The 26,687-nt window shown below is 40.2% G+C and overlaps 1 protein-coding gene, 1 long non-coding RNA gene and 1 pseudogene across 3 annotated transcripts in view; 1 reads left to right on the forward strand and 2 right to left on the reverse strand.

Moving 5' to 3' along the window:
* Positions 1-26,211, reverse strand: part of FAR1 (fatty acyl-CoA reductase 1) — a 93,744-nt gene extending 67,533 nt beyond the window's left edge. The window contains exon 1 of one of the 2 annotated variants that reach the window (XM_013055851.2): positions 26,125-26,211. The gene's annotated coding sequence lies outside the window, so the exon portion shown is untranslated. Of the gene's footprint in view, positions 1-114; positions 188-26,124 lie in introns of those variants that run through there. The other variant, XM_045065781.1, reaches the window with a different exon arrangement.
* On the forward strand, positions 93-18,795 carry LOC123387730. Its single transcript, XR_006602224.1, has 2 exons — positions 93-181; positions 18,610-18,795. It is a non-coding gene; the product is annotated as an uncharacterized LOC123387730 (long non-coding RNA).
* On the reverse strand, positions 18,703-26,213 carry LOC123387729 (annotated as a pseudogene).
* Between the last annotated feature and the right edge of the window lie 474 nt (positions 26,214-26,687).

A 26,687-nucleotide genomic window follows, 5' to 3' on the forward strand; every position in this document is an offset into this window, starting at 1 on the left:
TGCTTTTTAGGAAGGAAGCCGAGCGTGCGCCTCGTCCACCGCCGCGGACCAGTCGTGCCACAATAATTTCGAACAAAACTTACCGATGGTGACAAAAGTTAGAATAATGGTTACCTCGGGGATGCAAGAAGGGGCACGAGGGAACCTACTGGGAGCTGGAAAAGCTCTGTCTCTTGATCTGGTTGGTATCCATCTGTAAAAATTTATCAAGCATACAGTCAAAATTAGTGCACTCAAGGCACTTTAATATATGATATTGAATAGTATCTCAGTTTTTAAACTAAAAGGATTGTAAGAATAACTTTGTAATAACATTACTGTAACCTTAGGCTCTGTGAGACTCCCGTGGTACAAACACTCTCACTAGGATTTAGCTACCTGTCATTCAAAAACTGCAAAGCATAGGAAGAAAAAGGAAAAGATTGTGAGAATTGAACCCAGTGAAAGCTCTTGGCACACTGATTAGCGCACAGGGGTTGATATTCAAAGACCAGCTAAGATAATTCAGACCGATTTTTTTTTTTTTTTTTTTTTTTTTGAGGATTTAGAGCTTGTTTCAGTGCCTGGCCCTCTTAGTGGCACTGCACCCATTTGGAAACTACAGAAATCTAGTGAGCTGCCTACCTCGTGGCTGACCTAAGTTCTCCTAAGTTCTGAACCCAGGAAACTTTAATTTAAATACCATAGCTTCTAAAAATAATAAATAAATAAATAATACATATAAATATAATAAAATATAAATGTGATATAATAGCATAAAATAATAATATATAAATAATAAATATATAGATAAAGATAAATAGAGAGATATATATAGATATATCATAGCTTCTGCCCTGGTGGAGCTGACAGTCCAGCACCATGCACAGTCATTCCTGCTTGGAATCCAGTCCAAAAGCAGAATTCTGAAATAGCCAAGGCCAGGTGAAACACTTGTTATTAATGGGTCAGTCGTAACCTTTGCAAAACAAACATAAGAACTCTGCGTCAAATTCTAGCCTGTGAAAGAGCACCAGCAGCAAAAGAATTGACAATTACATAATTCAGGGGCATCTGGGTGGCTCAGTCCCTTAAGCCTTTGACTCAGGTCATGATCCCAGGATCCTGGGATCCAGCCCTGCATGGGGCTTCCTGCTCAGTGAAGAACTTGCTTCTCCCTCTCCCTCTGTCTGCCGATTTGCCTACTTGTGCTCTCTCTGTCAAATAAATAAAATCTTTAAAAAATAAAAAAATTTCATAAAAATGTAGACTACATGATTCATATTTGTTAATTTAGTCATTAAGTTGTTCAGTTCAGATAAATGCCTTTGTTTAAAGTACTTGTCCTGAACGAGGCATATAACTAGGTAAGAGTATTTTTTCCAAAGAGCATAAGGTGTAATAGGAAGACAAACATAAATGGATCATTCCAATGTAATTCAGGATGAGGAAATACATATAAAAACAATAATGATTTAAATTCCAGCTATATAATGACCTAAATGCTTAGGTAATTTAGAGGCATATTCTCAGGAGACCAGAACTAAGTAAACCACTGCTGAAATTTATCAGCATGCACAATTAGACATTATTTCTGGAGAATACTTCCATTGCAGATTTTTACATTTTTCTGCAAACATTATTTTTTTCAAATAGTTATATAAAAAATATACTATTACTTAGTTCTTAGGAAACCACATGAAAAAATTAAGTAATTGCTTAATGAGTATGTTATGATTTTCTAAAACAACGTTAGGATTGAGAGCATAAAGACATCTCATTTGATTTAAGTCAATGTGTATGTAACATGCACCTCCAGCAGAGACACCTCTCCATAACCCACCCCCCACCCCCTGCTCCCTGCTCCGACTAAGATGGGCTTTCTGGAGGAGGACCTAAAATTAAAACAGTGGTTCACTCTCCAAGATGGTAAAAACTCATGGGGAAGGCATGCTGTTTTATTGACCAGTGTCCCTCAGTGTACCATCATTCTTTTTTTTTTTTTTTTAAGATCTTATTTATTTGACAGAGAGAGAGAGAGAGATCACAAGTAGTCAGGCAGGCAGAGAGAGAGGGGGAAGAAGGCTCCCTGCTGAGCAGAGCCCAATGCAGGGGCTCGATCGCAGGACCCTGAGACCATGACCTGAGCCCAAGGCAGAGGCTTAATCCACTGAGCCACCCAGGCTTAGTGTACCATCATTCTTAAGTGAATTCAAAGAATTCCTATATCTACAAAAAGTGAATAATAGTCTCCTTAAAAGGCAATGAAGGATTTTGCCCAGAGTCTAAAAAACCTATACATAGTAGTGTTACAATACCAAAGAAAGCATTCATTCAAATGCTTTCTACATCTTGCAGCAAGAGCCCTGAAAATTGGGCTGCATATCAACTGCATTGTAATCAAATATGATATACCTGCATGTGCTTTTGATCCTTGCTATAGAACACAGTTCTGTAAATGAAGGTAAACTCCACCAAGCAAAAATAATTTGCATCTATTCATAGATAGTTGACAACTTAGAGAAATACCACATATTTCTAAGAAAACATATATAGGAATAAATACCAGAAACACATAGGCTATACATAATGTTGTTATAGCTATTATGAACCCCTTGGAATTTTGTAACTATTTTAAAAACAAAAAACAAGGTCAAGCATCAATTTTTTTATGTACACACTCCTTCTTCCTGCTCTGAGGAAACGTTTATATTAAGGCGCGTGTCATTTTTTAACTTACATGCTTTTCTGCCAATGTCTTACTAAATAAACAGGTTTTTTTTTTTTTTTTACGGTTTTATTTATTTATTTATGGGGTCGGGGGCATAAGCAGGGGAGCAGCAGGCAGAGGGAGAAACAGCCTTCTGCCAAGCAAGGAGCCTGATGTGGTACTCGATCCCAGGAGCCTGGGATCATGACCTGAACCAAAGGCAGATGCTTAACCAACTGAGCCACGCAGGCATCCCATTATTAAATGGTTCTGATGACATTCTTCACTCTCATCTTCCCAACAACCCTGTGCAAGTATTCATCTATTCATCTGAATTTCATAGATGGGAAAATTGAAGCTCTGTGAGACAAGTATATATTTCACACAGCTGTTAGGTGACAAAAGTGGGATAGAAATCTAAATCTGTTTGATGGCAAACCTTATAGTCTTTTTACCAAGCCAACATTTGCCATCTCCAAAATAAGATCAAGTCATTCTACCTTGTCCTTAATCATCTTTGTGTCCCCCACAATGAGTAGCATGGAATCTTACATACATCTCTCATGGGACTCCTAGAATTAGTAATTATTTTTACCATGCTTTATCTTTACAGATTTCATGACAAGGGAGAATGTGAACTATTTAAGAGTAGTAACTCTTTCGCATTAAAAATACTGATGTTGACAAAACTAAAGTTGAACACAACTTCCTTTCTATTTAAGGTGGAGAACCCATCACAGCCATCTAGAATGCATCAGAGATGCTCACTTGCATAGCCTGGAAAGAGTTTTAGGCCCCTGTTCTCAAGAGAGACAAATTTCTAGTGAGGGCAGTTATTCTCTGCAAATCATTTGGTCATCTCTACCTTGGCCTGTACTCCATTATGACATCCAGAATCCGTCTACTTTAAACATATTTTTAAAGCCTGTTATTAAGGGGGGAGGGACAATTTTACCAGGTTTTCTAACATTTCCACTATTCCTCTATTGCCAGTCTGAACAAGTACACACAGGTCCTTGTAGCTTCATTTCCCCATCTATAAAAGGTGTTTGAAACAATGCTAAGTGTTTGTTCTGAGTCTTTAAGAAATCTGTGAGATAAGTTTGGTTTTTACATGGAAGTGAATCATCCTACCCTCAGTTATTCAACAACTTCAATCTAGGTGAAACAAAAATGTAGCTGATATGTTCATGGCCCTTCTAAATCATTCCCGTATCCTACTCTTGACTTTTTGATTCTTTTTTTTTTTTTTTTAAAGATTCATTTATTTATTTATTTGACAGAGAGAAATCACAAGTAGGCAGAGAGGCAGGCAGAGAGAGAGGAGGAAGCAGGCTCCCTGCTGAGCAGAGAGCCCGATGCGGGACTGGATCCCAGGACCCTGAGATCATGACCTGAGCCGAAGGCAGCGGCTTAACCACTGAGCCACCCAGGCGCCCGACTTTTTGATTCTTGAAGGGCGACAGGATACGCCAGCCCCAAACATGCCACTTTGTCATTAGGACTATTTTTGAGTGAAAAGCACTTAAAAAACCGCCGATGCAAAAAAAGGGTATTCTAGGGGCGCCTGGGTGGCTCAGTGGGTTAAAGCCTCTGCTTTCGGCTCAGGTCGTGATCTCAGGGTCTTTGGATCGGGCCCCGCATCCAGCTCTCTGCTCGGCGGGGAACCTGCCTCCTCCAACCCTCTGCCTGCCTCTCTGCCTGTCAAATAAATAAATAAAATCTTAAAAAAAAAAAAAAAAAGGTATTCTAATCTCCCTTAATCTTACTGAAAACAGGAAACAAACACTCCCTTGTGAAAGATGCCCCTCCTGTACCAGGGGAAAAGGAACATTCTTCAATGGGGAATCAAAACCAAGAGAATCCTGTATAAGTAGACCATGTTAAAATAACTCCTATGGGGCGCCTGGGTGGCTCAGTGGGTTGAGCCGCTGCCTTCGGCTCAGGTCATGATCTCGGGATGCTGGGATCGAGTCCCGCATCGGGCTCTCTGCTCAGCATAGGGGATTTTGTAATAACATTATATGACAGATGGTAACTACATATATCATGGGGAGTACTGCATAATGTGTAGAATTGTTGAATCAATGTAACTAATATAACATTATATGTTCATTTTCATTTTAAAAAGAAGGTATACTTTTGAATATTTGGACTTTATAATTAAAAGGATTTCTTTTTGAGAGAGAGAGAGTGCTTGCATGTGCAAGCTGTGGGGGTGGGTGGCTGGAGGGAGAGGGAAACAGAATCCCAAGGAGGCTCCATGCCCAGCAGAGCCTCACTTGCAGAGCTTGATCCCAGGACCCTGAGATCATGACCTAAGCTGAAATGAAGAGTTGGATGCTTAACCAACTGAACCACCCAGGCACCCCTATTTAAAAGGATTTTTTTAGAGAGTTCTCATCTTAAACAAATGTCCTATCGTTACCTGTAAGAAGATCAAATTATAATGAAAAATAATAAGGCAAAGATCATTCTTACATAAGTTAGTAAATTTTGTGTTTCTGAATTTATATCTAACTCATAAATGAGATTTAAAATGAAAACTCTAAGTTCCCTTTTTGTATGTCTGTATACATCTAGGTATACATATTTTGTAATGTGTTATCTTTCTACTTTCATATGATATTGCCATAATTACTTTGCAAAAGAGCTCTATTTAACCAGTTTAAAAAAATAAGCACTTACATAAATTAAGTATTCCTAAAACTCTCAGAAGTGTAGAAGTTAACCTAAATGTTTTTCAAGTTCACAAGATCTAGGACAATCTTTGGTAAATTAAAGCTAGCTTAAAGTTTGTTGGTTTAATAAAAACAATCATGTCTTCAGAGTTGTAAACATTAAACATAATGAAGAGATACAACTTTTTCTTCTTAGGTTTACTAATTAAATGAGTTTATCTCAACTAGATGCTTAAGACTATTACTGAGTTTAAATAAAATTCAGTTTAAAAACAAGATGTACAATAAAAATAAATTGCCTCATGTATGTAAAATACAGCAATATAAAAATAAAAGTTGGAGAGAGCCATATGTTTTCCCCCCTGTGATTATCTAAAGAAGAGTAACTTAAGATTATGCTACCTTTGTTTCATTAAACAAAGTATTATGTCTACTTAAAAATAGTTTCCAAAATCTTTTAGGAAACTTGAAACCTTAAAGTTATATTAAGTTAAATTAAATGATGGATATTCACTGAATATTTAAATAAGATAATACACTAAAACATTAATTGCTAACTATAAATTTATCTGCTTTTGGACTTTCAATTCTTATAGAGAGAAAAAAGATATTTGGTTCTGTTAGTAAGCATATCTTTTACCACATTAAGAAACTGTACTATGGGGGCTCCTGGGTGGCTCAGTGGGTTGGGGCCTCTGCCTTCGGCTCAGGACATGATCCCAGGGTCCTGGGATCGAGCCCCGAATCTCTGCTCGGCGGGGAGCCTGCTTCCTCCTCTCTCTCTCTCTCTGCCTGCCTCTCTACCTACTTGTGATCTCTGCCTGTCGAATAAATAAATAAAATCTTTAAAAAAAAAAAAAAAGAGGAAGAAGAAACTGTACTATGAAAAAGTCTAAGTCTTCAAAAATTATAAACATTTATAATTATGTAGTCAGAAATTCACTAACCTAGTAGAAGATGCTAACATATATAATAGTTCACAATTGCCTGCTTCCTAATTTTCACTAGAAAATAGAGATTACTAAGTGGTTAAAATTTATAATCAATAACAGGGACACCTGAGTGGCTCAATGGGTTAAGCCTCTCTGCCTTTGGCTCAGGTCAGGCTCAGGTCATGATCCCAGGGTCCCAGGATCAAGTCCCACATCAAGCCCTGCATGGGGCTCTCTGCTCAGTAGGGAGCCTGCTTCCCTTCTCTCTGCCTGCCTCTCTGCCTACTCGTGATCTCTGTCTGTCAAATAAATAAATAAAATATTTAGAATAATAATAATATTTACAATCTATGTATGAAAATAAAACTTAAAAATGGTCTAGAAAAAGAAACTGTGTATGAAGTATAAAAGAAGAATGGGATGTGTTATTATATAAAGAGTATACGATGATGTGTTTTTGTTAAGCAAAAAGGAAGTAATTTTGTCCTTCAGCAAAATGATTAAATGTTCCAGAATAAGAAAGAGGAAAGGAATAATACGAAATCAAACGGGTGTAGAAAATTGCAGGTTTGTGGAAAAGAAATTTTATGTTGCAAGGTCAAAGCTGGCCAAAATTAAATGGATAATTTATCAGAGTTTTAAAAAGTGAGCTCAAGGGGCGCCTGGGTGGCTCAGTGGGTTAAGCCGCTGCCTTCGGCTCAGGTCATGATCTCAGAGTCCTGGGATCGAGTCCCGCATCGGGCTCTCTGCTCAGCAGGGAGCCTGCTTCCCTCTCTCTCTCTGCCTGCCTCTCCATCTACTTGTGATTTCTCTCTGTCAAATAAACAAATAAAATCTTTAAAAAAAAAAAAAAAAAAAAGTGAGCTCAATAATATACTAATACAAAATAAGTTTAATTTTCTCTCCATTAAAATGAAAATTTCTTAGATTATTGGTCTGCTTTTAATAAGAGATTATAAAAGGTTTTTCTTTACCTTTTATATCATCTGCCAAGGAGATAAAGATTCTATGTCTTATCAAAGTAATTTCCTGTGCTTCACATTGTCTTTATTAGATCTTTGATTACTTAGGAAAACTGAGTCTTCAATCTTAAAGAAGCTGAGGAGTTTTTGTTTGTTTGTTTGTTTGTTTACAGTTATGTGACTTTCTATATTTACCTTTAAAACCTTTTAATGGTCACTTTAATTAGATGGATAACTAAGTATTTTGTCACTGGGATAGTTCTTAATCAAGTATATTAAACCTTTAGGCTTTTTGTTTTTTTAGGTAATAAGTGACTATTTATTAAAAATGAGAATAAAAATCACAAAAAAATTATAAATTTTAAAAGATGGCCACATAAATATCACAAAATCTAAACATATAACAAAATTTTCATTAACTCCTTAGTACTTTACAATTATTCCTGCATCTTAGGGTTTTGGATGACCTCATTATATGCCAATAAATTTGTAATATTTTTTTTTAAAGATTTTATTTATTTATTTGAGAGAGACAGTGAGAGAGAACATGAGAGGCGAGAAGGTCAGAGGGAGAAGCAGACTCCCCATGGAGCTGGGAGCCCGATGCGGGACTCGATCCCGGGACTCCAGGACCGTGACCTGAGCTGAAGGCAGTTGCTCAACCAACTGAGCCACCCAGGCGCCCTAAATTTGTAATATTGTCTATAAAAATAACAATGGTAACTAAGACTTTCCTTCAGGGCATCTGGGTGGCTCAGTCAGTTATGCCTCTGACTCTTGATTTCAGCCCAGGTCATGATCTCAGTGTGGAGAGATTGAGTCCCACCTTGGACTCTGCACTCAGCGGGGAGCCTACTTGAGATTCTCTTCCACTACTTCTCCCTCACCCCTCCCCGACTTGCACTTTGTCTCTAAAAATAAACAGATGCAGATACAGTGAAAAGAAGGGCCATATGCACCCCAGTGTTCATAGCACCAATGTCCACAATAGCCAAAATGTGGAAAGAGCCAAAATGCCCTTCAGCAGACTGGATAAAGAAGATGTGGTCCAGATACACAATTGAATATTACTCAGCCATCAGAAAAGATGAATACCCAACTTTTATATCAACATGGGTGGGACTAGAGGAGATGATGCTGAGTGAAACAAGTCAAACAGAGAAAGACAATTATCATATGGTTTCACTTATTTGTGGAACATAAAGAAATACATGGAGGACATTAAGAAAGGTAAAAATGAAGGGGAGGAAATCAGAGTGGGAGACCAACCATGAGAGACTATGCACTCCGGGAAACAAACTGAGGGTTTTAGAGGGAAGGGGGTTGAGGGATGGGTGAGCCTGGTAATGGGTATTAAGAAGGGCATGGATTCCTTGGAGCACTGGGTGTTATAGGTGAACAATGAATCATGGAACACTACATCAAAAAGTAATGGTGTACTATATGGTGACTAACATAACACAATAGAAAAAAAAGAAAAAATAAATAAAAATAAACAAATAAATTTGGAATGCAATCTTGGAAAGGAGATTTGACTTAGGTCTTAGTTTTCTTATCCCTGGAAAGCAGTAACAGGAAGAAGTAGGGCAGCCGAGCACAGAGCTCAAGAACTGGCCACAGACCCAGAGCGCTGGCTGCCACCTCAGTGCCATGTCAAGGGGAGATCCAAACCTTTAGACATTTTTGACAAATTTCCCAAAATCAAATTCAAAATGAGTCTCTTGACCTTCAGCTAACTTTGGAATTTCTCAGAGAGTCCCTAAATGATCTTAAAGATTTGTTCTCTGTCCTTACAAAAAGATTACACTAATAGCTTGTTTGAGATGTGAAATTACATGGGAAACGTTGTCAAATAAAAGTGATAATTAACTTTCTTTAGGTTATATTTGTATGACTAGATGTTACCAATTTTTAAAATTGTACAGAATTCCTAGAAATCTGTCACTGCCCTTACCACCTATATAATCAGTCAGAATTCCAATTATTACTTGAAAACATTTCATTTTACAAAAATAACCAAATGTTCTTATAAATTGTATCATATTTTTAATAGTGACCTCTCACCAGATCTGTAACCATGGCTATTTTTAAGGGTTTTTTTTGTCACTCATAAACCATTTTCTTACTCTTAATTATTCTCTAAGAGCATTTTCCATCAACTGCAGGCAAATATGCTTCATCTCTAAGGAGATCTGTTGAAAAGACCCTGACAAGCACTCTAGAATACAGGTTTCTGATAACTGCAGATCATAATATTAAGCTAGATAAGAATTTCTAGAATTCTGGGGCACCTAGGTGGCTCAGTCACTTGTGTCCGACTTTTTTTTTTTTTTTAAGATTTTATTTATTTATTTGACAGAGAGAGAGAGATCACAAGTAGGCAGAGAGGCAGGGGGAAGCAGACTTCCTGCTTAGCAGAGAGCCCGATGTAGGGCTCAATCCCAGGACCATGAGATCATGACCTGAGCCGAAGGCAGAGGCCCCAACCCACTGAGCCACCCAGGCACCCCTGTGTCCGACTTTTGATCTCAGCTCAGGTCGTGATCTCAGGGTTGTGAGATAGAGTCCAGGTTGAGCTCTATGCTAAGCCTGGAGCCTGCTTAAGATTCCTTCTCTCATCCCCTCTGGTGTGCCACATTCCCTCTCTCTTTCTCAAAAAAAAGGGGGGGGGGCACCTGGATACCTCGGTTGGTAGAGTGGCTGCCTTTGGTTCAAGTTGTGATCTCAGTGTCCTGGGATTGAGCCCCACATTAGGCTCTGTGCTCAGCAGGGAGTCTGTTTCTCCTCCCTCTGCCCTGCCACCCCCCACCCTGTGCTCACTCTCTTTTTCAAATAAATAAATAGAATCTTAAAAAAAGAAAAAAACTTTAAGAATTCCTAGAATTCTAATGGAAAAACTGATTGATTCATAAAACTGCTAACCCAAGCTCAAGCAAAGAAAAAGCAAGTACATGAGATTGAATGAATTGATAAGGATGGTTATAATTTTACGGCTTTTTGTTTAAAACATTGTTAGATCTTTAATGTTTTATTTTTGAGATTTGAGAAAACCCTTTTTGTGGGGTGCTTGGGGGGCTCAGTTGGTCAAGCATCCAACTCTTGATTTCAGCTCAGGTCATGATGTTGGGATTGTAGGATCGAGCCCCGCATCAGGCTCCATGTTCAGCATGGAGTCAGTCTGCTTGGGATTCTACCCCCCACCTGCCCCGCTCCTCCCCTGCTGGCACAGGTTTTCTGTAAATAAATAAACAAAATCTTTTTAAAGAAAGAAAGCCCTTTTTCTCTTTTTCTTAAGCTATCTATAAATTATCTTGATTTGATAGACTATACTTTGTAAGCAAAAATTAAAATATTTATCGGGGTGCTGTCTCAGTCAGTTGGATGTCTGCTGCCTTCAGCTTAGGTCGTGATCTCGGGTCCTGGGCTCAATGGTGAATCTGCTTCTCCCTCTATGTTCTCCTTCTCTCTCTCTCTTTCTCAAATAAATAAAATCTTTTTTAAAAAATTAAAATATTTATCTTTTTCTTCCTACCTGATGCCTCCAGAATTTGCAAACTTTTTTTTTTAAAGATTTTATGTATTTATTTGAAAGAGAGAGAGCAAGAGAGAGAGAAAGCACACAACAGGGGCAGAGGAGGGGGGAGATGCAGACTACCCTGCTGAGGAGGGAACCTGACACGGCGCTTGATTCCAGGACCCTGGGGATCATGACCTGAGCTGAAGGCAGGCGCTTAACTGCCTGAACCATCCAAGTTCCCCCCACCCCGCCCCGAATTTGGAAGTTCTTAATAAACATTCTTATTCATGATAATATAGTTGTTTACATAGGTTCAGTAAGACTCTGTTCTCTTTACAATTGGAAACATTGGGTATATTATCAAGACTTTGACTGTAATGTCATATTTGACAATGCAGTACATAGACTTAAATGTGACCAGACGGAGGGATACCTGGGTGGCTCTGTCGTTTGGACATCCAGCTCTGGGTTTTTGCTCAGGTCATGGTCTTGGGGTCATGGGATCGAGCTGGAGTTGGGCTCCACACTCAGTGCAGAGTCCGCTTGGGATTCTTTCCCCCACTGCACCTCCTCCTTTTCTCTCTCTCTTTCTTTCTCTCTCAAATAAATAAGTAAATAAATAAAATCTTAAAAAAATAATGTGACCAGATGCATTTAAGGAACTAAGTTTGACTATACGGAGCCAATATTTCTAACACTTCTTGAAATACCAGTCCAATTAATTTTGCTTACAGGATTCCCAGCCCTACAGGTGACTAAGCAAGATTACTTCTTAGCAGGCTCAGGTCTTTTTTTTTTTTTTTTAAAGATTTTATTTATTTATTTATTTGACAGACAGAGATCACAAGTAGGCAGAGAGGCAGGCAGAAAGAGAGAGAGGAGGAAGCAGGCTTTTCTGCGGAGCAGACAGCCCGATGCGGGGCTCGATCCCAAGACCCTGGGATCATGACCAAAGGCAGAGGCTTTAACCCACTGAGCCATCCAGGCGCCCCAGCAGGCTCAAGTCTTGACCTTGAAAATAGAGGAATTCACCCAAATATATGGATGCTACAGGCAAAGTTTGATGGCAAATTCTTGGCTTGATTTCTTAGCCTCAAATGGCTTTCAAGGTTCAATCTAGGGGGTGCCTGGGTGGCTCAGTGGGTTAAGCCTCTGCCTTCGGCTCAGGTCTTGATCTCAGGGTCCTGGAATCTAGCCCCACATTAGGCTCTCTGCTTGGCAGGGAGCCTGCTTACCCCTCTCTCTCTGCCTGCCTCTGCCTACTTGTGATCTTTCTGTCAGATAAATAAATAAAATCTTAAAAAAAAAAAAGGTTCAAGCTAGGATTCCTTATTAAAAGTTCCAACAAAACAGACTTACAAAGAGCCCATGTGTTACATCTCTATTGTTGCTCACTTATGTAAATAATCAGGTCAAGTTTAATGAGACTAAACTTATTTTACAAACAAAATAGTCTTACTGTAAGGGCACCTGGGTGGCTCAGTTGGTTAAGCATCTGCCTTTGGCTCAGGTCATGATCCCAGGGTTCTGGGATGGAGCCCCGTGTCTGGCTCCTCGCTCAGCAGGAGCCTGCTTCTCCCTTTGCTCCCAGCTTGTACCGTCCCTTGCTATCTCTCTGTTTCTCTCTTTCTCAAATAAGTAAATAAGATATGTTTTTTTAAATAGTCTTACTATAATTATATTTAAGAAATATGGGGAGAGAAAATTGCATTTCAGTGAAAACCTGTAACAGGGGTTTATAATTAAGATTCCAGCCCTTTTCATTGTCTTTGAGGTTTTGTTATCTACCTAGAAACTAGTCTAGATCCTGAATTCTTCTAGTTTCCTCCAGTATATGGCCACAACTCTCCAAACTAACATCTCCTATTTTCCTTCCAACCTTCACTCACAAAGAATCAAAACTCTCATTTTCCTGAGGTCCTATATGTGATGATTGGACGACCTGAGATAAACCAGAAAATCACCACAATGGATCAGAGATAAATGAACTTCATGGCTGCTTGTGTAGGCCACTCAGAAAATTCACTTGGAACACCTGGTGCAATGAGAGACCTTCAAACTACAAATAAGGAAATTTGTCAGATTACAACTTCCATCCTTACTCTACCACATGACGAAGCTTCTTCTTAAATCTAGAAATCGTGGGGCGCCTGGGTGGGTCAGTCTCTTAAGTATCACACTCTTGGTTTTGACTGAGGTCATGACCTCATGGTTCTGGAATCAAGCCCCGTGTGTGCCCTGTGCTCAGCGTGGAGTCGGCTTGAGGATTTGTTTTCCCTCTCCTTCTTCCCACCCCCCTATTCAGGCACATGCACATGTGTGCTCTCTCTCTCCCTCTAAAAATAAAGAAATCTTTTTGAAAAATCTAGACCTCTTCTCAACTGGCTATCCTCTGAACTCAGAAATCAAGTTTCCAACTATTAATATTCATTTCTCTTTAACCTCTATAAAAAGTACTCGTCAGTAAATGCCTCATTGCTCATATCATTTGGTGGCCTAACTTAGAACTACCCTCACCTCCATCACCATATCCTGAGCTGAGACAGAGCTATTTAAATGAATGGACCTGTTCTCAAGACTAAGAGAGTAATTCACTGAGAAACAGAATAATCTGCCAACTCAGATTCTGGACCATGGATCTTTTGGGGGAATCTTCGAAGAGGAAGAATGAAAGGATGTATAATACGCCACTTTGACATAAGTTCTATTTTGAGCAAGAGGCACTTAAACAGCAGATGCATAGAAGGGCATTCTAATCTCCCTGTTCTTCCTGAAAACAGGCGATGAACACTCCCTTGTGAATGATGCCCTCCCTGTATCAGGGGAAAAAGAACATTCTTCAATGGGGAATGAAAGCCAAGAGAATCCTGTATAAATAGACCATGTTAAAATAATACTTATCTTCCTGTAGCTTCCCCATATAGCTCATTTACTTTTCGACAATTGCCTTTTTGTCCAACCTAATGTAAAAGCTGGTAGGTTTACCATTTCTTTGGATCTTTCTTTTGTTGTGAGAGCTCCCATGTTATATAAAACTGAAAGGTTTGTATACTTTTCTCCTATTAATCTGTTTTATAGCAGTTTGATTCTCAGGCCTGGCTCAAAAACCCTAAGAAAGTAGAGGTAATATTTTGCCTCCCCTACATTCTCACTATCTCCCCTATTGATTAAAAGGGTCCTGGCTCACAAGTGTTGGGAAGAAGAGAAACAGTATTTGTAATATTTCTTAAAATATCATCTTGTCTGTTTTCTAAGCATCATTGTGGGGAAAAAAAAAGAAAAGAAACCATCTTGCTGGCCAGTTTCTTTCCTCTCATCTGATTAGGTGGTCATTTTGCCCTTTTTTTGGTCAGTGGCATTGTCAATGTTTAGACCTTATTTTGGGGCAGTAGTAAATCAATAGAACCCTGAGACCTGAAGACTACTCTTTACTTTTTCTACCCCCTCTCTCTTTTAACCTTTTTCTTTCATTTTTGGAGATTTACTTCCCTTTGTACGTACACCAGAGCAGAGCTGCTACAGCTGCCTAGAAATGGGGATCACTAGATCATCATCTGTGTTCGAACATCACTGTGTGTCCAAGGGGAAAGCTATAGACTCTGACTCACCTATTTCCTGCTTTGTGGGTGGTGTTTTTTGAGAACTCTGCATAAAGTCTCTAAGATCAGTACTTGTACATCTTTGAGCTTCTAGGGAGGGGCCTATTCCCAGAAATACTTGCAAACAAAAGCTCCAAGCTGGGAAGAACCTCATGCAGCAAACCACACCTATGTGTAAAAATTTGTCAATAAATACAAAGGTGTGCCTCTTAAGAAAATAAGACTTACATTTGACATAGTCTCTAATCTCTTATTCTCCAGAGCAGAGTGCACAGATTAGTTTCTCTATGAACAAAACCACTTTGTTAGAGCAGACAATTGCAGGGGTGTATGTGTATGTGTGTGTGTGTGTGTGTGTGTCTCATGAATTAGGCAATGGTGGGCTTGAGAATAAGAAACCATAGTGATTAAGAGTCCTGAAACCAGAACTGAACTTCTAGGTGTAGAATCCTAGTGTCACCACTTATTAAGTGACCTTGGGTAAATGATTGCCCCTCTGTGCCTCAGTTTCCCAGGGGTAAAGTGGAAATGACAATAATAGCATCTGTCTCATTGGGGGTGTTATGAAGCTGAATGCGTTAATACTTTAAAGCACTTAGCACAGTTTCTGACACATGGTAAGCCTTATCTAAATGCTTACCTTTAAAATTGTTAAAACTTGGGACACCTGGGTGGCTCAGTCCATTAAGCGCCTGTTGGTTTTGGCTGAGGTTATGACCTCAGGGTGGTGAGATCGAGTCCTGCATTGGACTATGTGCTCAGTGTGGGGTCTGCTGGAGATTTTCCCCCTCCCTCTCCCTTCCCCTCTAATCCTCCCCACCCCCACTTGCACACAAGTTCTCTCTCTTTCTAAAATGATTAAGTACAATCTTTAAAATTGTTAAGCCTTTTTTTTTTACTGTTTTCAATTTATTTGTTAATTAAAAAGTGTATAGTACAAGCCCTTTATCCCAGTCCAAGTACTCAGTAAAAGATTACATTAAACCCTGGATGGCACAGACATGATTTCTTTGGCATGATTTAAACATTGAAAAACAGTAGTTCATGTTTAGTACATCACATGACCACTTTTGCTTTAACAAAGTAATCATCAGACATGGTAACAAATACATATGCTTTTTTATTTAGAAATATTATGTTAAGGGGCACCTGGGTGGCTCAGTGGATTAAGCCGCTGCCTTCGGCTCAGGTCATGATCTCAGGGTCCTGGGATCGAGTCCCGCATCAGGCTCTCTGCTCAGCGGGGAGCCTGCTTCCCTCTCTCACTCTCTGCCTGCCTCTCTGCCTACTTGTGATCTCTCTCTGTCAAATGAATAAAAAAAAAAAAAAAAAAAAAAAAAAAAAAAAAAAAAAAAAGAAATATTATGTTAAGACTAACTCTACTATTGCAACAACAAAAATTTATGTGTAAACTCTTCGTTTCTCCTTCACGTTGCTGTTTTGTGTCTTAAGCTGATGAGCCGGTCAAATTTTAGCAGGTTTATTTAGAGTGAGAGGCTTTAATTCAGAGTGATACACTTCCAAGGTTCCTTGAAAAATAAAAGAATTCAGTCATTCTACAAACACTATCACATCACATACCACAGTGACACTAAAAGTAACCATGGAATAACTGAACCTAATAGTTACCTTAGAAAATCTCTGCAAGTTTATTTATTTATTTATTTATTTATTTATTTATTTAAGATTTTATTTATTTATTTGACAGAGAGAAATCACAAGTAGATGGAGAGGCAGGCAGAGAGAGAGAGAGGGAAGCAGGCTCTCCGCTGAGCAGAGAGCCCGATGCGGGACTCGATCCCAGGACTCTGAGATCATGACCTGAGCCGAAGGCAGCGGCTTAACCCACTGAGCCACCCAGGCGCCCCTCTGCAAGTTTATTTAAAATGTGACTTGCTGGTCAAGGGATAGTGCTTGGATGGATACATGACAAAATCTTTTACTATACACAGTTCCAATATTAACATTTTCCATAGGGAAAGCAAGAAAACATTATTTTGCTTAAGGGACATTACATGACTCTAAAACAAAATAAACTTAATGTTATTTGTGGAATATTTAAGAGCCAAAAGTGATTAAAATATGAACCTCTATCTTTCCTTTTTCTGGATTATTTAAAAATGAATGAAGCCACCGTTCCAGTGAATGTTTGTAAGCCAAGTAATGAGTAAGATTGTACTCAACTATAAAGGCCACATGTAGAAACTTCAAGATTAAATAGAGTAGGGATGCCTGGGTGGCTCTGTTGGTTAAGCAGCTGCCTTCAGCTCAGGTCATGGTCCCGGCGTCCTGGGATCAAATCCCACATCAGGCTCCTTGCTCCGCAAGGAGCCTGCTTCTCCCTCTGACTCTGCCTGTGCTCGCTCGCTCTCTCTGACAAATAAATAAATAAAATCTTTAAAAAAAAAAAAAAAAAGATTAAATAGCGTAATATAAATTGCTAGTTAGGTTAACAGGAATACTTTATAAGTATAAGCAGGGTATGTGGCCCTTCTCAGGAATGCAGAGAAATTTTACAAGAAAAAACAACAACAACAACAACAAAACCTTAAGTATTTCTCTAAGAACTTTTGTTGCTAATTAAATAGACGGTCCATATAGAAAAGTGTAATATACTAGATGTATTGTCAAGTTAAATGTATGTGACAGAAATGAAGAACCAGGAATAAGAATCTAGATTTGTAGGTCTCTAGCTAACTAACACTGGACATTCTATTTCCACATCAAGGCCAACTGGCTTCAACCAAAGCCAATTCTCAATTATTTGTGAGCCACAGATTGAGTGAATGCATCAGCATCTCTGCCAGAGGTTGGCTTTCCAGCAGCTTAGAGAACAGACTGCTAGGATGTATGTGCAAGCCTTCAAAGTCCAGGGGCCAAGGGCAGAAAAAGGAATGTTTATAGAGATTTAACTCCATTCTATGCCACCCCTGCCCTTTCCACAATGAATACTTTAACAGCTGTAAAGCTGGGAATGCTTCCAGTAGGCCACAGCAAGAGGAAGATTGAAATCTATGGTGCTCACTTATGCAAGATTTGACTTAACCTGTTATGATGCCCCTCAATTAGCACAAGTAATTAAGAGTAGATGAAACTATGTCAAGAAGTTGAGCTCAAAGCTAAGATCCACAGAAGGAATGCAAGCAGTCAATATTGGATTATACAATGAAATGAAGCCCTTAAAAAGTTTATGGCCTAGGGGCGCCCAGGTGGCTTAGTGGGTTAAAGCCTCTGTTTTCGGCTCAGGTCATGATCCCAGGGTCCTGGAATCGAGTCCCGCATCCTGCTTTCCTTCCTCTCTCTCTGCCTGCCTCTCTGCCTACTTGTGATCTCTGTCAAATAAATTAAAAAAAAAAAAAAAAAAGTTTATGGCCTAAAATGTAATCATAATAAAGGGGGGAAAAATACCCTAGGAGCGTCACACAATTGTATCAGAGACTCTATTAAACAGTACAATAATATAGAAGTTTATTAATTCATACAAGTAATTTCTCAGATCGATACAGTCCTTACATCGATAGCAAAATATCTTCTAACCCCCATAAGCCATCTGTAATCACTTGCTAAGAAAAAAATTCCATAACCACATAGGTCACACAGACTTGTTTTTGTGCCATTTGTATTCTTTTTTTTCTTTCAAACTGAGCAAAACAATGCAAACTTTTACTTTTCATACATTTCAAAATTCTACTTATAATAATAATGTTCCTCCCCACCCCAATCTATCTTATCACTAAAAAAGAATGAAATAAGGGATGAGAAAAAGATCCTTGATTGCTTTTTCATTTTCCTCTTTTTCCCTTGGAGTAAACCATCAAGTATTTCTGAAGTCAGATGGCAAACAAAAGACTCAATTTTTTCTTCACAGAAAAAAATAGGCTAAATAAGTAAACAACATTCAAATGTCGGTAACCAAATAGGTCCCCAATACAGCTTTAAGAGAGTTCCATTAACAGGGAAGTGTTAGAACCGGAAAGGTTCCTGAGAGGCACCCATTTAACAAATAAATTATAGCTTTAATTATTACTGTATAGAATAGACCTGGCAAAGGCAGAAAGCGTTAATCTTTTTCCTCCTTTCATGAGTCTTATAAGGCTATAATGGACTGTAAATCACCCACCATATTAAATAATGCTTATTTAAAGTTCTCATAATATTAGATAGACATTTTTGTAGGAATGAAAAACTTAGTAAACAACTATTTCATTTCTTCTCCCCTCTTTTTCTAGCCACATAAGCCAGTTGCAGTGGAGGGCACAGATCTGGAAAATATTCCAAAGGCTGCCACAGTCCCAAGAACTAGAAAAAACTGCCACCCACTAATAAACTATTAAGGTAAATGTAAATACAGTGTGGTTCTAATTCTTTTTCATACAATCTTGGAGAACACCAGGTAACTTTATAAATACCTTACGGGGGAAAAAGGCCATTTTAAAAACCTATCAAAACTTTAAAAAATACTTAAAGGCAGGATCTCAAATTTCCTTCCATCAGGCCAGAAATCATCACAAAAAAATTCTGATCACAGTTACAAATAGAATGAGTGGAATGTTTAAGCTTAGGACAACCAAAAAGCCCATGTAACTTTTTCAATATAATCATTTACTCAAATATACTGTAAAAAGGAATGATGATAACACAGGAAGCAAAAATAAGCTCGCGAGTGAAATTTCCAGAAGCTCATGAAAACAATACCATCCCAGATTGCAGATTCAAAAGGAGAAACAGTCTAATGGGGTTAAGAGTGCTCTGGTCGTGCAAGGTGTTAACTATTTTCACTTCCCATATCACAAAGTTAGTCCACAGGAGGGGCTGGTGGATCTTGTCCATTATGAGGACTGGTTGGCTTGCCAGTTAGGTTGGATCCTCTTAGGTGAGTAGGTCTCAGTAGGAACCCGAGATCACTGCAATAACCATCCAGGCCATGAAGATCAAGATGATACTGATACCATTATCACCAGAGAGGCCTGGTAATTCCTGAAGACATTCTGTGTCTGTGCAGTAGGACTGGGACTGTCTCAACAGATTGATCAGCCTTCTCACTGCATGTTCATGAGAGGAAACACATTCCCAGGGATCGAATCCTCCTTCTGCCATGATTGCCCAGCTTGATTTAACTGGACTGTTTGAAGCCGTCCAGACAACAGACCAGGCGGAGAGGATGGGGGCCGGGAGCAAGGCTCGAAAGAAAGACCGTCTGGCACTTCTGGCGCTTCGGGCGCGCGGCCGCAGTGGCTCCTGGCCGCTGGCTTCCTCCCATCCTCGGTTTTGATTCCACTGACCCGGTCGCTCTAAGCCACGAGACCCGGATCTGCCACTGGCTCCCGCGGACGGAGGCGCAACAGATGCAGCGACTCAAGACCCCAGCGGCCCGCGGGCCAAAACTGCTCAGTCTCTTAAAAAAAAAAAGGCGGGGGGGGGGGGGGGGGGGGGGAAAGTGTGAAAGACCTCCTAGAACCAATAATGATGCCTATCTTCTAGTCCAACATTTTGAAGATGCTATTTGCAAACCTCGTTAACAAGGTGGGTGTTACTGTCTCCATTTTACAGGTAAGGAAAAGATTAAGGGCAGTGGAGCTGGGAATTCTAACCCAGTGTGTCTAACTCCAAATCATTTGCCCTTCTATGGTGCAGCATTGTTCTTTACAACTTCTTACCCATTCCCTACATGTTTATATCCTATCTGGTCTCCTGAGTCACTTTGCCCATACTCTGTCCTTTCACAAATAGGTAAATTGAGACTAAGAAGTTAAGTGCCTTCGCAAGACTGTAATTATTTAATGGCTGTAAAATAGCCATCAAATGCCAACCAAACGCCAACCAAACATTTGCTGATGAGAGTGATGTACATTGCTTATGGCGGTGCCTTTTCACATAGTAAGCAGTCGACCTTAGCTATTTTTACCATTGTCCATCTATTCATTCATTCCTTTAACAAGTATTTATTAGGCATTTCATACAAATCAAGCACCTTGGAGTAAAAAAAATGAACAAGATCAGATCCTTTTTGAAGTTCACACTAGCTGTCCCATCTGGGAGCCACTAGATATATGTGGCTATGGAGCATTTCAAATGTGGCCAGTCTGGATTGCAATATGCTGTTAAGTTAAAAAAACATACAGGATTTTGAAGATTTAGTACCAAAAAATAAGCTAAAACATCTCAATAAATTTTATATCAGTTACATGTTGAAATGAAAGTATCTGGGATATACTGGGTATAATAAAAATATGCAAAGTGTCTTCTCTGGTCATTTTTTTTGTTCACACTTTACGTTTTAAAGATTTTATTCATTTATTTGTCAGAGAGTGTGCACAAGCAGGGGGACCGGCAGGCAGAGGCAGAGAGCAAAGCAGGCTCCCTGCTGAGCAAGGAGCCCAACACAGGATTCCATCCCAGGACCCTGGGATCATGACCTAAGCCAAAGGCAGACACTTAACCAACTGAGCTGCCCAGGCATCACTATTTTTACGCTTTTTAATGTGGCTACTAGAAAAGTTAAAATTACATGTGGTTTGTGTTAGGTTTTAACTGAACAGCGTTGGTCAAGATGACAAAAAAGATAAACACGATAAAATATAAATGCTATGAGAAGAGTCAACAAAATATTCTATGAGAGCACAGAGGAGAACCTGGCTTAGGGATTCAAAGGCAGCTTTACAGAGGAGGTAACATTTGGCTTGAATTCCAAAGGGTGAGTAAGGATTACTGCCAGATGAGTGTTTTCCAGGAAGAAGATGAGCATGCAGAATGTCGCATAAACAGGTCAGAGTAACCAACAAGTTGAAATATGATAAACAGCTTGACTTTTCTCAAGTGTGGGATTGAGGGTAGGAGTGCTTGATGAGAAGTAGTAGGAGATGCAGTCGGAAGATAGATTAAAGAAAGATTATGAAAAGCCTTGCATGCCATACACTACTGAAATTTCTTAAAAATATTTTACTTATTTGACACACACACAGAACACACAGGCAGGAGGAGTGGCAGGCAGAAGGAAGGTAGAAGCAGGTTTCCTGAAGAGCAGGGAGCCTGATGCAGGGCTTGATCCCAGGACCCTGTTGCCCCCACTATTGAAATTTTTGATGAAGACGACTGATAGGATTTTATTTGAGCGTAGAAAGAGAACTCTCATGGCCACATGGAAGTTGGCCCAAAGTAGGAAAAGCACTTGAAATAGGGAACATAGGAAATGAAAAATAGATTTTGGTGGTGATAATCTGAGCAATGGTAGTAGGAATTTCAAGTAGAGCAGGGTCGCAAAAGGTGGACAGGGCCATCTCAGAACTGATGAGACCTAATACGTCAGGGAAGCAAAGAAAATAGGGATCATGAGAGGCACCCGGTTGGGTTTGTTCATGGCTATAGAATGGCATTTCCTTCTGCTCATTCAACAAATAATTGAAATGCTACTTATGTGCCAGATAATAGGTAGTAGAGCTTAATGGGTTCCTGGTGACAATGTCTGAACTTTTGTGTGTGTTATGCCCCAATAATGGGTCCGTGATTAAAGGAGAGAGACTGATACAAAGCAAAGGTCAAACAAAGCTTTATTTCGCCCCAAGCATCAAGAATCTAACCAAACGTTCGGGGCTGCACCTCTTACAAGAGAGCGACCCCTCTCTGTTTCACAGACTAGGTTTTAAGAGCAAAGGCCATGCGGTCAGCAAAGGCCAATGAGATTGTTAACACACACAGGAAACTCCACAGTGATGCTAGGTGACCAATTGAGTTACAATTCACCCTAGTAGACATCTGAACCAGCCTATTACACCTTGATCGGGATTGGCACCAAAAAGGCTCCCAAAGGGCGGGGCCCATACTCCTTGGTTACCAGGGAGACAGTATGCATCTCCCCCCCCCCCACCCCACTGATGTCTCCACTTGTCCTGACCTACCTTTGTATCTGGGCTTTGTTACCTGAAGCTGGTTTCCAGGACTTGTCTCCAAGTAAATCCTCTGGGGGAAGGGGAACAAGAACAGTTTCTAAATAGGTCCTTACATGCCCCCCTTTTCTTTGGAGACTAGTCAAATCAAAACTTTTTAGCTAGTTCTATACCCTCCTTTTAAGAGCTGCTTGACTGTTTTAATGACTCCAGTGTGATTTACCCAAAAGCAGTATTTCTCTACTAAGGTTATGCAGAGCCCCCCTCCTCCTTTTATCAGAAACAGTAGGTTAAGCCCCCCTTTTTTATTCATAATTGCTTATACCTCCCGCCTATATCTTAACAACAGGGCCAACAATGAATTTAATGAACTCATTGGTTTTTCTGAGTCTTAGTTTTAGTCCATGATTGGCAGGGTCCATTGGCAGCGGCATCCACCTCTGGGCAGTGTTCTCGTTTGACGTGACCCACATGAATCCAGGTCCTGACGTCATCTACTTTTATTGCATGGGGGTGTGGTCAGGATGACAGTAAACGGTCCCTTCCAGCGGTCCCTTCCAGCGAGGCTCCAAGCCTCCCGCTTGGCAGCAGCGCATCCAAACTAAGTCCCTGCGTTGGTGAGGATGTGGCTCCACCTCCGATTCTGTCCCAGTGTGGGCAGTCCAGATCCCTGTATGGGCTCTTTTGAGACAGAGTGTAATGCCTGCAGTGACTGGAGTACAGACTGAGCAGTCATTTCTGCTATAGCAACCTCTTTCTCTTTTCCCTCTTCCCATTCTAGTTCTTTCCGCATTTACCGCCTGACATTGAACACATCTATCAACCATGATCTTGAGCCATATGCCCTAATTTAGAAACCTATAACTGCTTGCCCATAAGCTCTTTAAACTTGCGTGTCCCCAAATGCGTGCCCTGATGTATTTGGCTTACTAATTTTCTTCTAGTCTTAGTCCCATCTACTTTATAGTCTAATTTAGTCCATCTACCATAGTGAGTCCTCCCTTAGTCAGTTCATAGAGGTCGCGCCATCTCCACCAACCACGGTATCCACAGCCCAACGTCCCAAGAAACTCCCTCATGGAGACCAAAGCCTAAGTAAGTGGTGTGGCTCTTACAAAGCTGTGTTTTCATTGCTGACACCCAATACCTTTTACCTGCAGAATCTGTAAGAGAGCTCTCATCCCCTGCAAGCAAGACCCATAGTCCTCAGCAGCTATTTCTACTATTCCCACTAACTCAAGTCAGATTCTTCTTTTCAAATTCCTCAATTTTCTGAAGTTTCTCCCTTATAGCTGGGGCTGACTAACTGGCAAAGGCAAGATCGCGTACACGAATTATCATCCAACTTCTCTGAAGTTTACCTTAAGTTGTCTAGCTCAGGTAAGCAAACATTTATTAACAATCTAATCTAGAACTTAACACCCATAAAGCCATGTTATTAAAATATAATTTTTCTCTCTAAAATAACCATTTCCAGAGATAGCCAAATCAGGACTAACTCGTTTGAAAAACAAGTCCAGTTTTAACAAACTTGGCCTAATTGTTTACATAAGCTCAGCAAGAACAGTAAGTAATCACATAGATCTTTCAGAATCTGCTTTGCTGGAACTTTTTATGAAGAATCTCTAGGTTGAACTTTTAGTAGCCTCTCCGGGCCAGAAGCCAAGCCATGACGTACTTGCCATCAGACATGCCTGCAATACCTGTCAACTTGAGCAAACACCTGAGGTACCCAAGGTATCTTGAGGGCCCTGCTCCTACCAGGGAGTGACCTTTACTCACCTGGTGAGGCTGCTGGGAACTCTCTAAGGAAGGTATCAGGCCAACAGTTCCAAAGGGCTTTACAGCTCCAGGTTTTACAAAGTTAACCTTAGTTCCTTTAAGCTGGCCATATCTGAGTCTTTTCAAATAGGACGTTCCAGTCAAAGCCTTGGTAAAATAACCAGTGTCCAAAGCTGTCCTGTTACTAGAACAGATTCTTACTGAACTTATGCAAATGACTGACTGCCAAGGAGGAACTTATTGAGCCCTTTTGTTTTCAGAGGGTTCAGATAGAGAAAAGTTGAATGCCTTGATTCATTTACAAATGAACACGTTTACATCTCTTTAAGTTACAGGTAACTTAAGAAAAAGTTTTCCTGGGCGCCTGGGTGGCTCAGTGGGTTAAGCCGCTGCCTTAGGCTCAGGTCGTGATCTCAGGGTCCTGGGATCGAGTCCCGCATCAGGCTCCCTGCTGGGAGCCTGCTTCCTCCTCTCTCTCTCTCTGCTTGCCTCTCTGCCTACTTGTGATCTCTGTCAAATAAATAAATAAAATCTTTAAAAAAAAAAAAAAAAGAAAAAGTTTTCCTGGTCTAGAGGAGCAAACATTACAGAACTAGTAAGGTTTCTAAAACATGAAGAGACACAACATTACCACCTTTCAGTTTATCTAGTCCATGTTACTAATTCTGGTTTAGTCTGAATGAAGCCCTTACTTCAGTAAATCTTTAACCCTTTCGGTTCCCAGGATTTTAACATATCAAAGACCTGTGTTTGTCCCGAGAGTCTTCAAGTATGAATTTCCTTTAAGGCGGGACTCATCTTACAAGAGAACTAAAACAATTACAAATTAAAAAACTCAGAACAGATATAGTTAAATATCAAGTGATGACCCTTATCAAAACATTAAAATTTTAGGAAATGTATAGAACCTTTAGAATAATTAAAGCATTTACCCAAATGCAACCCAAGGTTTATCAATAACTTAGCATATCAAGGAAGCCTTCTGAGCCAAAGAGATCTCATTTACAACTCTGGGCAGGCAAAGGGAAAACCATTTACGTTTCAATTAACTGAAGAAAACTTTGCCTTTTTAAGCAGAGAGAAAACCAGCTTTTCTATGCCAGTGTCTTTCCTTTTTTTTTTTTTAAGTGCGCATCCTTAAGATCTGAGTTTTCTGGGTTTCCCTTCCATTATGAATGTTGCTGCAGACAAAGGGAGGGGGATTTTTCAGATGCTGTCCTGCTCGCATCCCTCTCGGGAACTTAGGAGTGTCTTAGCTAAGGTCTGTCTGTGGAAACCCCGGACCAGGCTACTCCGTGGAGTAGATGACCGTTATGCCGTATGACGCCCCGCGAGACTCAGGGTGCAGCCCACTCAGACTCCGTAGCCGAAGTGGTGGAGCCACACACATTTACACAGTCAGGCACTCTTTAGATTGAAACAGGTTGGATACCTCCCCCCACCAGGTCTCCCCATCCATTCTGTAGGAATGGATCTAGGTCAAACGGTGGCCCCAGGCCTGTTTTCCTTTCTTACTCAAATAGGTTCAGGCATCTGGTATTTTTCTCTCTTTTTTACCTATTTCCTACTTTTCTACAGAGTTGTTTCCCTTATCAGTCTTAATTACACTTAGCAGAATTTTGTACTCTTAGAAATACCTTAACCTCTACTGAAGATTAAATATAAACCAATTGTTAACTGTTACAACAGAATTCTTTAAATGGCAAATTTATCAATTAGTTAAAGAACAAAACATGCTTACCAACAGATTTCAAAAGCACAAACCTAGTTCCAGCAACCGGCGCTCTAGCATTTTATAACATTTGGTTGAAGTTTCAGGTTAGCAAAGACTTTGAAAGCTACTTTAACAATTACCCATTGAAACTCTGAGACAGACAACCATCAGTTTAGTCATCTTTTTGCTATAAGATTTCAACAGATTTTAACACAGATTTTTTGACCTTAAGTAAAAACTCTGAAGTTTCACATTTACTACTGTTAACTCAAAAGACATGTTTATCCTAATTAACTCAACAAACTTAACTTAGTTCAAATCCCGATTTACATTCCACCTGGGCCCACTCCACTTCGATCGTTTACCTGAGACCCAGGTGGGAAGATCCGGAGTGGGGGTGTTAGGTCCAGGGGCGCTCCTGTTTCCCCGACAGTGAAGAACAGAACAAAGTACCACCAGAAGGCAGAGAAAGGGTTCACAGACTAGGGCTTATCAGCTCCGAGAGGAGCACACAAAATGCTTTCCCGCCAGCAAGGGGGAGGGGCTAGGCAGTCTCCGTCGGGCCAGAGAGGGCAAGGAATGTCCCTGAAACAAAGTTGTTTCAGCAGCTGCTTGGGAACATTCTTTAAATTCTCTGTCTCGAGTTAGACTAACCCCAGTTGGCTCCAGTTATAGCCATTTGAAAGAGTTCCCTTACTCTGTTTGCCCCATTCCTTCTAACACAACAAACAGCACAGCAGACAACAAAAAGACAAGACAAAGAGAACCGCAGGCCCAGCAGATCTTACCCAGAACCTGCCACCGGTGGGGACTTTTTGATCTTCTGGACGTCCAGGGGACTCGAACCCCCTGGCCATCTACCAGTGGAGGGAAGGGGCATCCCCGCATCCTCTCCAGCCCTGGGGAGCATGGCCGCGTTTGGCTTCAC

The sequence above is a fragment of the Mustela putorius genome, unplaced genomic scaffold (assembly GCF_011764305.1).
Source record: "Mustela putorius furo isolate JIRA1106 unplaced genomic scaffold, ASM1176430v1.1 tig00003859_pilon_pilon_pilon, whole genome shotgun sequence".
NCBI classification, from domain to species: domain Eukaryota; kingdom Metazoa; phylum Chordata; class Mammalia; order Carnivora; family Mustelidae; genus Mustela; species Mustela putorius.